Below are 12,885 nucleotides of genomic sequence, written 5' to 3'. Positions count from 1 at the left end.
AGGGCTGGAGGTAAGGATTCATGTAGCTGCTGACTGATCTTTTTGGTATCAATCAGGGGAACTGCTTTAGCTTTTTACCGCTAAACATTGTGAAACTTTGTCAATCCTACTCTGCTAAACTTCCATTCATTTTTCTATTTACAACACAAATTTGTAATTTTTTAATTTAATTTTACAACCTGTGGATTGTGAAAGTTTGTCCCCTGTGGTTTTAGTTGGGATGAAGATGTTCTCATACTCCCAAAACTTTGAACTTTTGCAGAAGGATAAAAAGTACTTGTTGTTCACTTTTCAGCAGAGATTTTTACGCCGGATGCCCTTCCTGACCTAACCCTGTATTTTATCCAGGCTAGGGACCAGCACAGGGGCTCTCTTGTGGTTGCATAGTTAGGTAGTTCAGTGTCTTGCCCAGGGACCCACACTGGATGAAGTTGATTGCAGCCCCTGAGAATTGAAACTTGATTTCCTGTGTGCCAGTTTAGCCACCTAGCTGCTAAATGGATGAGCGGTTAAAACCTCAGATTTGCTCGAGACCTAAACAACCTTTCCGCTTTGTTTTTGGCTAAAAAATCTTTTTGCGCTTGGAATTAGTAGGCTTCCCTTTTATTTGTTTTTGTTTCCCAATATGTTTATTTTTCAGCCATGCTGATTCTTCTTCTTTTATGCTACTGTGCTGAACATTCACTAGCACACTTCCTGTAGCCAATAAGCTAGTAGCAGCAAATCGCTAACAGGAACTTGCTATAAAAGTCCATAAAAATCGTAGTTTTCCTTATTTTTATTATTCTTTTTTTTTTAGAATACTACCTGTTGACTCTTAAAATTTGTCCCCAAATCCCAAAACTTTTATTCTTTGTGAAAAGCTAAAAACCTACAATTTGCTCCAGACTTCAGTTTTGTTTTTAGCTAAATGCTTTAGCTCTTTTTTAGTTTCTGAATATATTTTGTTCTGCCATAGATCAATACTGTCAATTTTTCTTCTTCTATGTTACTGAGCTAAACTTCCAGTAGCAAACTCCTTATGGCTAGTATGCTAGTAGTAGCAAATACGCTAAGAAACACAAGTTTGTATAAAATGTAAAACCTGTTAAATAAAAGTTTGTATCAATAAAGTCAAAAGGTTTTAAAGTCCTAGCTTGCTGCCCGAGCTTGCAGCCCTAGCTACCCACGCCTTCTTCGTCTCAGAGTTAAGCCGTTTCTGTTGCCTGTGAACCTGATACACAGAGGGGGGCACATCATGCCTCTGAATGATTTTGTGTGAGATGTGAGCTGCACCGACTCCTGTTGTCTTCATCCCCAGCCATAAACAGCTGTGAGCAGCTGGGATCAGTTGGCTGGAGCAGGCTGTTTCTCTGCCATCAATGGGCTTCTTTCTCACCCAGGATATCTGCCTGTCACACCGGGAGCCTGGAACGCACCCACGCATGGACGAGTCGGGACAGATGTAGAGACTTGATGACAAAAATGTCAAATTTGTCAGGAACCCGTTTTGGGTTCACAGTCAATACAGAAAGAGAAGCTGAGCAGTACATATAGTACCTACTAGGTTCATATAGTAGGTACATCTTCTTATATTACAGTTTAAAAAGTCACATGACATAGTATCACTACACTACCCACAATGCCTAGAGGGGCCAAAAAGCAACAAGTGATTTGTCAGAAGGGTCGATGGGAAGTTTTTCTATTAAACTGTTGTTCTTTATGTTTGTCTCCTTTTTCTGCAATTGGTAGTCTTTGCAGAAAGTGCATTATAACAGAAATTTAATCTTTATTCACAATAACGCTTATCATTATTCAGTTGTAACACATAAAAAGAAACCCAATACTCTCACTTTTTCAATTGGAATACAGTGGGTTCCACCAGGTTCCTGTTAGCTGTAATGCTCCAAAAATCTAATAAGCGGAGCGGCTTTGTAGTTTACAAAAGTGGTACTAAAACACTTTGACAGATTTCTGAGTGCTGTATAACACAGAAAAATGGTTCCAGGTCAGTGAGCACAACCAGAATGTGTGCATAAGACGCACCGCATTATATTTTTGAGAAAATTAAAGGGAATGCACCTCAAAGTCAGAAAAATCTAGTACTTAACAGTGACCCATAAATTGCACAGAAAAAGGCCATTTGGCTCTAAAGATGAGGCAGTGTCGTGATGATAGCATACGAAAGCATTTTGCTTTTTCCACGTTGTCCTCAACTTGTCCACTTTACTCACAGTATTCAAGGTCACACTGTCCACTATGCAAAGGTACGCTATGTTTAGGCTAATACCTGTTTGGGGACGACATTGTTGGTTCAAAAATCCTATTTTATACCTGTCAAACTATGTTGTGTGGATTTAACAAAATCCAGCTCTGCTTTCTTTCCTTGATACATGCTTCTGAATGTTTAGATACCCCTCACAAATGCAGGTACAGATGTAGGAGCGCGAACACACTTGTCTATCTTTAAGTGTCCCGAAGGGCAGGCTAACTCACATTTCTTCTCACGGTGTCAAAAGCAGTCTCTTTGCAAAAACAGACCCAAGTATTGCTAATCTGGGAAGGATTTTTACGTTCTTCTGAACACATGCTACAAAAACGAGCACAGTGGAGATTGATCAAATTTAGGCTGCTTTTCAAAACAGTTGCTAAGTCTTTAAGAAAAGGTCTGTAAAACAGTAAAACTGTGCAAGAAGAGCTCTCACGAAATCCCATTAACCTGTCTAATCCATTTCGCGACCTCTCACATTTATCATTATTGTTACTGTTATTTGCGTGGACCTAAAACTTGGTTTGATATTTCAAAAGGAACAATAAAAATCTGCTGTTGGTTTCCAAACTAATGTGAGATACCCCAAAGTCAATTTATTCAAACAGAATGCTTTGTTTGAGCAAATCTGTGTAAGGTTGTAGGAACAGGTACAGCTTAAACTCTGGTCCACCTGAAAAAGGGGTGGTGAATCCCTTTTGGGATTTGTTGGAGCCTATTAATGGGCCAAAACGGGATACACCCTGGACAGATTGCCAGTTTGTCAAATTTAGCCATGATCTCACACACACACATTCATGCTTAGGGAAAATCTAAGCCTAATTTCCACAGAGCAGTACGGTCCGTTATTTTGAGCATTTCCATTATGACCCATTAAGTCGGACTGAACCATACCATTTTCGGGCCCCAGTTAGTTATAGGTCCATTGAAAAATGGAACAGACCAGTCGTTTGGCGGAAAGCCATAATGACAAAAGAAAGAAGCCAAATCAGCACCGTTTCCAAACATTCGACTGTTGTCTTTCAGTTGACGTGTATCAGGAAAAGATGCCTGCAACAGACATCAAGGTCGGGTCGGCACTGGAAATATAGACGTTCCTTTCCATACATTGTTGTTGTTAATAAGCTTCACTTTGTTTCACAACTATGAAAGCAAAGCTACGCAATCAGTCTACACCCACATGTGCCCAATGAGTGGAAACGCTCACCTAAACTGGACTGTACCATTCCGCCCAGTGGAAACGAGGCTTTTGAGTCATCAAATAACCCTTTAACACTGGGGATGTCATCTGCGATACTTACATAACTCACGCTCTTTGACGAACAGTAAATCTTCCACCATTTCCGTGATCAACGTGAATCAGCTGATTGTGACGTAGATAGAAGTTCATTTCAACATTGTGCCATTATGTCACACATTACTAATGTAAAGTGTTGCATAACGGCGAAAACCAGCTTTTCTCTGCATAAGAATCAGCTGATGTACATTGATTGCGTACACCAGGGGCGTCAAACATACGGCTTGCAGGCCTTATCCGGCCCGCAAGGTGGTTTACTCCGGACCACGAGTAAAAATCACAATTAGTTATGATTTTTTAAAGAAATAACCGAAATGTGCAATTCCGCCACTAGGGGGAGCAAAGGAAAGGAAAAACAGTTGAAACAGCAAATCTCTGCACGCGTCTGGTTGGGATGCACCTTGGTTCCCTATGAGCCTTACCGCTGTTATCTTACTATAAGGATGATCATTAGCGACACCCTAATGACCAAAATGTTGTCAAATGTGAAGTGGAGTGAAGAGCCTTCCAGTTTTTTCTTTCTTTCACGAAGCTGAATGCAAAACCCAAATGCTTTATATGTCATCAACATCGCAGTGCTCAAAGAATATAACATTCACAGCACCACTAAGAGACTTACCATAAAGAAAAGTTTCTGGATTGCTTCAGTGTCAGATGTAAAATATTCAGTCTGTATTCATTTGAATAGACCAACTTTTCTTTAATTGAAATTAATTTTATTTGAGATCCATTGGCCCCAATTGATTAGGCTACTGTGTTGATTGAGGCATTTTTTCCAACTGAGTAAAAAACTAAAACAAAGCTGTTATTTTGCTTTTATGTTACTGGTCCGGCCCACTTGAGATCAGATGGGTCAAATGTGGCCCCCGAACCAAGATGAGTTTGAAACCCCTGGCGTAAACGCTGTACTACTGTAAGGTGTTGCATATCTGTGCAAAACTGCTTTTCTCCGCTTCAGAATTCAATGCAATTAGATTAATTATGTGAACAATTCAAGAATTCAAGTAAAAAAAATGTAAACACTTGAGCTAAAGCTCTGGTGTTAAAGCGTTAAGCTCAGCTACTGTTTTTGGACAATGGGGGGAAACTTAAGTGCCTAAACATGAAACACGAACATGCAAACTCAAAACAGAGACGATGCAGCCGGGATTTGAACCACTATACTACCCATGTCTCACATTTCAAGAAAATATTTTGAAAAAATAAACACCCAGAGTCCAAAAAAGTACAAAACTACGAAGGCTGAAAAATGACTTTCAAGTGAAAGTAAAGAAGGAAAATGAAGGTACTTATCAATAAATGATCATCAAAAGTGTTTGGAATCAATTCAATGTTTTCATGTGCTCTCGAAAGTGCAGTGTGAAAGCAAAACCATCCCAATGAAGGCGTGAACCTTTTCAGCTTTATCCAGCACAATCAGACTAAAGTCTCCAGCTTATCCTGGAGTGAAAGGGGCCTTTGAAGCACCCTTCAAGAGAGATTATGTTCGGGCAATGGAGAAGTCTGGTAAAGGCTGATGAATAGAGTTTCTGAACACGGCAGAGATTCATTTTCTTTCTGTTTGTCTTTTCATTTTCTGTCAGTTGATTGATGACGAGAGCAGACTCTGACAGAGCCTGGCCCTGTTCAGCTCCAAACCACAAGCTCATATCAACACTTAATAAGCTGCTCTTGTGTAAAACGTGGGGGAGTGGACGTGCAAATAACATCCTTCCAGTGTTCCTCTGACCCCGGGCGTATCACCCAATGGGCGGTATCAATTACGGTTCGCGCTGAGGGCTTGAATAAACTGTCAGCTGGTTGGAATAAAAAGCTCACTTCTCTTCATCAGACACACTCAAAAACAAGGCTGACAGTGAAATTGGTAACGTGCGCATGCTTATTACTGCTGAAAACTCATCACCTGCCGGGAAAAACTGTGACATCCACTCTAAAAAGTTTTTTTTGTTTTAATTGTGTTCGTCTTTTCAAATCCACCTGTCTGCTCTGTCCCAAGCCCGGTGGCAACAGAGAGACGGTCCCAGAGGACAAAAGAAGCCATTAACACGGTGGGGAGCTGGCAGTATGTGTGGCAGCTCCGCGCCGGACGCTCCTGTTAGATTGACCCCCCCCCCCGTCCGTCACTTCAACAAACTCTGTTTGTGCGCCCGTCTCGCTTAGCTCCGGGACAAACAGGTGGCGCGCTGTAATGAGCTGCAGACGGGGGTCACATCGGCAGCAGAAGCGGCGTCTGATGACAACCAAGCCCACCAAGAGCAGTTTTTTTTTTTTTTTTTGAACAGCAGCTCCGCTGGAGAGAGCGTGAACCTCAAGAGCAGCTGAAGTCTTCAGCTCTGTGCCAAAACATACAAGCGCGAGGGGGGCTGAAACTTTATAGTGTAACTTTCGCAGAGGCCCATGAAAGGGTTACAGTGTGGAGGCAGCTGTCAGAGTTGCGTGTGTACTTTCGAGTGTGCCTCGGGGGCAATGGGGCAAAAACAGCAGAGGGGGCAAAGAGCAGCTCCCGCTGAAAAAATCCAGTTTAAAGATCTGCAAAAAATGTAAAAAAAAAAAAGGACGACAGGATTTTAGGTGTTTTGTTCATGGTAGATGCATCTACCAAGAGCAGCATGGGTCAGAAAGGGGGTGGGGGGTGTTATAGCAGCTGTTGCCCAGCACACGCTACAGTCACTCAACACGGCGGGGGCTGCACAATGAAGCCTCCTTTTTCCTCCCGCCGTTTCAACGCACACATGCCCGCCGTCCGTAGCGGACGCATGGATCGGGGTTTCTGAGTTCTGCAGGAACATAAAAAAGCTTTGCGCGTGACCTCATTACACCTCTAACCTTTCCCGTCCCGGCCTGCCGGTGCACACACGGCTGACTCACGGCCAGCTGAGCGGCGTCCGTCAGCGAGAGGCTGCGGGCTCCGACAAATGAATGCTAATCCAATTCCAGCCTCTGATGACCTGAGGAGACGGGTTATTCAAGCAGTTAGGAGACAGTGGAGTCCTACACTGGGAGCACAGAGGGTGGCGATGACGGGAGGCGGGGTCAAGCTGCCTCTTTTCTCTTGCAGACTTGTTCTGAAAGTCCAACCTTCACTGATGAAACTAAGTCACAATGTAGAAAGAGCTGCAGAGAAGCATTTCCGATGATTCGTTTGCTTATTGTTATTGTATTATCACAGTCTAAAAGGAGTATAGTTAAGTAAACTACAGCCTCTTATGTTTAATTAGTTACAAAAAAACACTTTTTAAAATTTCCGATATATCTGATCTTTAATCATGATTTTCGTTGCTTCCACTTTAGTTTCAGTTTTTGAAGCGTAACAACAAACCCAGCTGCGCAACCCATTCAACTTTAAATGATGATTTATGTTGTTTGTTTTTGTTTCTAAGTGTTTTTATTTGTGTTATTAAGTATTTATGAAGATTCTTTTTCAAGATTTAAGATTCAAAGTGTTTATTGTCATACCTACAGTACGAAAACTGTTCACTCTGAACAGATATCAAACAAATATCCTACGTTTTTTAAATTATTGAAATATAGCACATATAAATGTTAAGACAATATCATTTTATTGATTCTAAATAAAGAAAAACATCAGCAGAATGCAATCACAACTTTCATGAACTTTTATTACTGCTGGATAGAAAAAGTGTTACGGGGAGCAGATGAGGGAGTACCCAGGCGCAGAGAGGAGAGGAGGCAGAAGTTCCAGGTGGAGAAGGAATTTAATAACTTAAACTAAGGAAACCAAAAACCACTGCTAAAGCAGGAAAACCACAACTCGAAACTCAAAACACTTATCACGCAAAACTGGGGAAGAGGAGAATATGGACCAGCACAGGAGGAAGGGAAAGACAAGACTTAAATACATACAAGGGAACAAGACACAGGTGGAAACACTCAGGACTGATGGGGAAAGGTAAAACTTGAGACAACAACAAAACAGGAAATGCTACAAAATAAAAACAGGAAGTAACTCAAAACATGCCAGAACAAAAAGGAAACAAACCACAAGGGCAAAGAAACAGAAACCATAACAAAAAGTGCTGTTTTCAAAGGGCGCTATGGCTTCAGTTTGCCACTAGATGTCACCTTTTTTTTCTTAAATTGAAGCCTTGAAGCAGGAAATGTTTTTCTGGAAAAACTGAAATTAAAGTCTCAAAGTTTCATAGATCTCCTTTGAATCATCACTTTAAAAGATTTAACCACGTTCTGGTTGGAAAAAAAAAATCTGTCAGTTTCCGTGTTTACGAATTTTATAATCAACGTAAACATTTAGGATGACAAACTGTTCGGCCCTAAAAGACGATTCTAAGTTACAAATGTATTTGCAGCACTAGAAAATTCAAGATAATACCGAACAGTGGTCCTCAACACCTGGATGGTGGACTAGCCCCGGTTCGTGGATCACTTGGTACCGGGCCGCAAAGAAAGAAGAAGCAAAGTCTGAAGGAAGTGTTCGTTTGTTAAACTACTGGATTCTCTCCAAAATATCTTCCTCTTGTTCTCCTCTATCACGTGTCGAAACTATTCGCTACTTTCTTAAAGCTGCAGCTTCGACAGCTACATTGAAACTTCCAAAAACGAGCATCTTTGGAAAGTCCAGAGAGGAAAGGAAAAAAAGAGTAAAAGTACAAGAAATCTGGATTTAACAGACAAAACCAAAAGTCTGAAATATGGATTTATTGCTGTTCCACAAACCATAAAATGAACCTGTGATATTCAGCAACCGGCTGTCTAGTGTTACGAGGATGCTGCTAATAAAGTTTAAAACACGCTGGATTGTTCTTATATTTAGACAATACTCATGTCATTTTATTTTGCAGTATTTATCTACCACCATTTAAAAGCCAGACGAAGTTGAAGTTGGCGTCTTATTTTAAGCTTCCGCTTTTACGGTTTAAGTTAAGTGAAAATCGACATTTTAATTTTAATTAATTTTAAACCAACAGGAAATATTGGACAGAGGTTGAAGATTCACTTTTACCCTGAAAAAGAAGGGAAATTGGAAGCTAAACAATTCTTAAAAAGACGGTTTGGTAGAAATGTGGTCCGTGGCCTGGGAAGCAGACTTTCTACATTCCACTGTTTGCTGACTGCTGCTTCAGGAAACACGACAATTTCATTGCAGACGTGAAGAACACTCTGTCATCTTGAACGTTTTCTTTCCCCAGTATGGTTAGACCTACAGGTCCGTGCATTAAACAGCAGGGGAGGAACTATATTTCGGTTAGTTTGGCTGGAACCCTGCTCGCTGCGCCTCAGTGATGGCTGGGGGCGCGGGGGCTAAGTCGCAGGAGTGGATGGAGATGAGACAGACAAGAGTGCAGAGAGGAAACAGCTCACTCCCACAACTTCGGATTGGATCCAGACCAGGTTAAGCAAAAGAAATTGCGGTATAAAGAAAAAAAAATCCCACTCCGAATGGCAAAGAGAGGAGAAAATGAAAAAAAAAGAAGAAGCATTTTGCATGCTGTTGTCAAGGTAACAGACTCTGACCTTGGGATCACTCTTACATCTAGCAGCACCATCACCAATCCCTCCAACCTTCAAAACCTTGAGCGCTGCATGGTAAACAGCCAGCCCCTCCGGGGACTTTTCCGCCATCTACACCTTCCCTTCGACACGCATGTGAACACGCACACGTTGGTGGCTCCTCTGCACCCTTTTCCATTTTTAATGAGAGCAAGCCGGGCTACCACATCACGGCAATGAGGCACATCGATCATGAGTGGAACACCATTCCAGCAGAGAGGAAGGAGGAAGGCATGGGGGGGGGTGTTTGAGAGTATATGTGTTTGAGTGGGACTAATGACAAAAGCACGAGGGCAGAACAAATACTTGCTGCTGATTGAATGAAAACAGATGAAATAGACTGTCAGGCTCCTCCTCCCACAGTGACCGGGCACCGGGTGGGGGGGTCTGAACTTTCCCTACTGCAGGACACCCTTTAATCTGATCTAGTAATCCAGAATCCACGCTTTTCTCATCTCTTTCTTCTCTCTTCATCTGCTCCTGTTTTCTACTCAACATCCGTTGGCTGAACTCGCTTGGACCGAATCAGGTCCAAGGTGGGAGTTTTCCTTTTTTTTGTGTTCTAAATGACATGACTTCTGGTTTCCTTGTGTTGCCAGTTTAGAAAAAAAAGAGTGAGAAGTGGGAATGTCTTCCCTGGGGGGGTTTCTGTTTTTGGCTCAACAACATGTGAGTGGAATTTGTCTGGCCCATTGACTGTAAATGAGGACTGGACTGAGCGAGTGTGACATCACCGATAGGAAATAACTTACTTCTGGCTCCACACCAAATAAAGTTAATTCCGTCGCTCGCCCTTTTTTTCTTCGCAGTGATGGGTCTGAGTCTACAATTCCATTACAACCCCTCTGGCCAATCAGGAGTGATGTTGAAGGAAGTCCACACCCCTACCACTTGAAAAGGAGGAGGATCTGTCAATCAAACGTTTCGAACGTTCAGCATGAGACCACATACTTTCATTAAGACACCTGACTGGCCAGTTTATAACTTGTTTATAACTTTCTTGTTTCCTCGTTTCTTTTAACTTGTCATGTCCAGCAGTTGTTTGGAAAGATTTGACACATTTTATAACAACCCATCTATGTAGAGACTATAAATTATTCAATGAACATATTTTTTGGAGATTTTACACAAGGGTGATTTAAAGATTTAAAGATCATCAATTATTTTGTAAGATAATCAATCATTTTGTTATTTGAAAAGAATCTATCGGATCAGAACCGGATTACCAAAACTATGTAAAACTATCAAATGAATGAACTCAGTAGGGGTGGGATTATATAAGTTTGCTTCTTCCCACTCCCTTTCAAGCAATAAATCAAGCTCTACTTGACTTTAGTTAATGATCACTGTATTTAATTAAGCAAATGTGATTTAAGTGACCTTTTTTTTAATTTCTGTCTTTTTAATCTATGCATTTCTACATTTCTGTAATGAGTTTGATAAATATGTGTAAATTCTTTATTGCTTTGACTACAATGCTTGAAAGAACTCAATAAATCAAACCAAATGCAGAGAAAATGTATGTAGTTAACTTACTTATAATTATGGCTAAATATTTCACACAGAAGTGGAAATATGCTAACAAAAAAAACATTTTTTTTAAATGTTTTCCATAAAAAAATGATTCTGTATGTAAACAGTATTAAATCCTGCACTGACAGAAAAGCTGATAGAACAGTCGAAATTTGAAAAATGAAATGTTTAACAGATTCCTTTGCTTTTATTCATTTTGTTTTATTTTTTTACCCTGTTTTATTTTGCTATTCTTATGGCTTTTTGACATTTTTCTTCATTTCCTTGGCAAATGTGAAAATGTTGTCTTTCGCACATTGTGTGGAGTGTCAATATTTGGTATTTTGTATGTGCAATATTTGTTAATAAAGTTTATTTTTAAAAGAAATACCCTCAATAGTCAGATGCTCCCAAGAAGAAGGAGGCGAGAGGTTTTGCCTGAAGGATTGCGGTTAGTCTGAGGATAATCACGCCTCGAGACTGCCGCCAATTACTGCTGGCTTGATTAAGGACGCGTCGGGGGCACGGCCGTGATTGCTGTGGGTGAGTGGGTGCTGATCTTTCAGGAGGCCTTGAGGAGAATGTGCCAAGACACCACAGCAGCTGGAGGCTTCGGGGGGTTTAAGAGGCATATCCGGGGGGAAGGGGGGGCGGGGGGTGTGCAGAGAGCAATTATTGCAGCTTCATCTGCTCATCATGCCTGCGCGCAATCTCTTCATCGTGTACATCAAGACACGCCACAAGCTTTATCCCCCGGAGACGCATTGTTCCGAGCGGCTCGCCGAGAAGAACCGCCGTGGATGTTGTTAGACTAACGTAAAGGTTTGTTTGTTAGATACGGAGGATTGATTTCCTTCTACTGCAAAAACGTTCAAGTGCTCGCTTAGTGCAGAATCCGAGACTCCCGGATGAAACGCTGTTGGAGCCTCTTCTGATGGTTGGCCGGGTTATTCGGTCTCATGCAAACTGATTTTGAAGTAGCAGAAATAGCATTCAGAGTAGATATTATTCTGATCTCAAGAGGCCCAACAAGAGCGGGGGGGGAAACAAGGTTGGTGCAGAATGAAATGACACAGCTTTCCCTCACACCAACACACTCCAAAAAATGATTTGGTGTGAAAATTGAAGCTTTTAACCTTTATTGTCAAGGCCATTTTACTCCGGTACACCTATTCCTTGATTCCCCCCTTTTGTGCCTTTAACCCACTCAAAAAACAAACAGTTATGGAGACAAAAACGATTTGTTTGCTAATTGGATTTGGCCTGAGCTCCTCGATTTAGGTCAATTGAAAACGTCAAGACCCTGCAGCGCTGGGACAAAATGAGAGGCTGTACACAAAGCAACCGAACCCGCCCCACACCATGAATCCTTCAAACCTGATAGCAGACGGAGGGAGCTGCTGAAATGTAATGGAATAGTTTCCAAATCCTCATAATGTAGAGCTTCGATCAAACCCTTGGGCCCCACCCAAAACCCTCGGTCCGCGCCCTGGCAGCTCATCAGAAGTAACAGACCGGTAAAAGACAAACTGCCAGGCAGGGGGAGAAAAAAACAACAACAACAAGAGGGTGGGGGCGTGTCAGGTCATGCATGCACCGCCTGACCGAAGTTTGAACTTTGAAGCTCAGCAGCCATTAGGTGTTAAAGCTTCAAGTGAAGCAATAATTATTCAATTAAACTCCCCAGTGTGTCATAATGGGTAGTGTTTCTGTGTAGTCATGGTTTGCTTTGACACTTTGTGTGGACTGAGGTTTGTGTAGGAGGTACAAAGTCACACAAGTGCAGGAAACAGGGTTCCTCCGAATCCTAACCAGGAACAGACTACAGGAGCCGGTCCTGCTGTGACAGACCAGCCGCCTCGCTTCAGATTACCGACACTGGTCTGAGCTGACTTCACTAAACGGAAAATCTCACTTCTCTAAATGGGTCAACAAACAACTTTACACCATCTACATATACATGGATTTTCTCGCTACTAAAACATATTTTTTAAAATCCCAAAAGGCTCCAAGTCATAAATTTAAGTTAAGATTTTCCCAGAAGACCTGAAATGTTTTACCAAAATATACATCAGTCTCTACTCTTGATGTTAACAGAATATGTAGCCAAAAAAAATTGTCTAGAAACCTCCTAGCATGCTGGCTAGCTAGCTAGACTGTTCCGCAGACATAGTTAATTACTACATCAACCAAAGTATTTATTTATTTATTTTTTGTTCATTAGAAATTAGCCGTGGGCGGGACCTTTAGCGTGGAGCAAACCCACCGCCTTTCTCCACTCCTTTGCTGACAGCTCTATGTT

At 41.6% G+C, this 12,885-nt stretch overlaps 1 protein-coding gene across 2 annotated transcripts in view; it reads right to left on the bottom strand.

Moving 5' to 3' along the window:
- The window catches only part of LOC101158766 (plexin-A2), a 248,635-nt gene that overhangs the window by 114,261 nt on the left and 121,489 nt on the right, over positions 1 to 12,885 (bottom strand). The window lies entirely within an intron of this gene.

Source organism: Oryzias latipes, chromosome 7 (genome assembly GCF_002234675.1).
Source record: "Oryzias latipes chromosome 7, ASM223467v1".
In the NCBI taxonomy this organism is placed as follows: domain Eukaryota; kingdom Metazoa; phylum Chordata; class Actinopteri; order Beloniformes; family Adrianichthyidae; genus Oryzias; species Oryzias latipes.
This window is presented reverse-complemented; position numbering and strand designations above follow the sequence as displayed.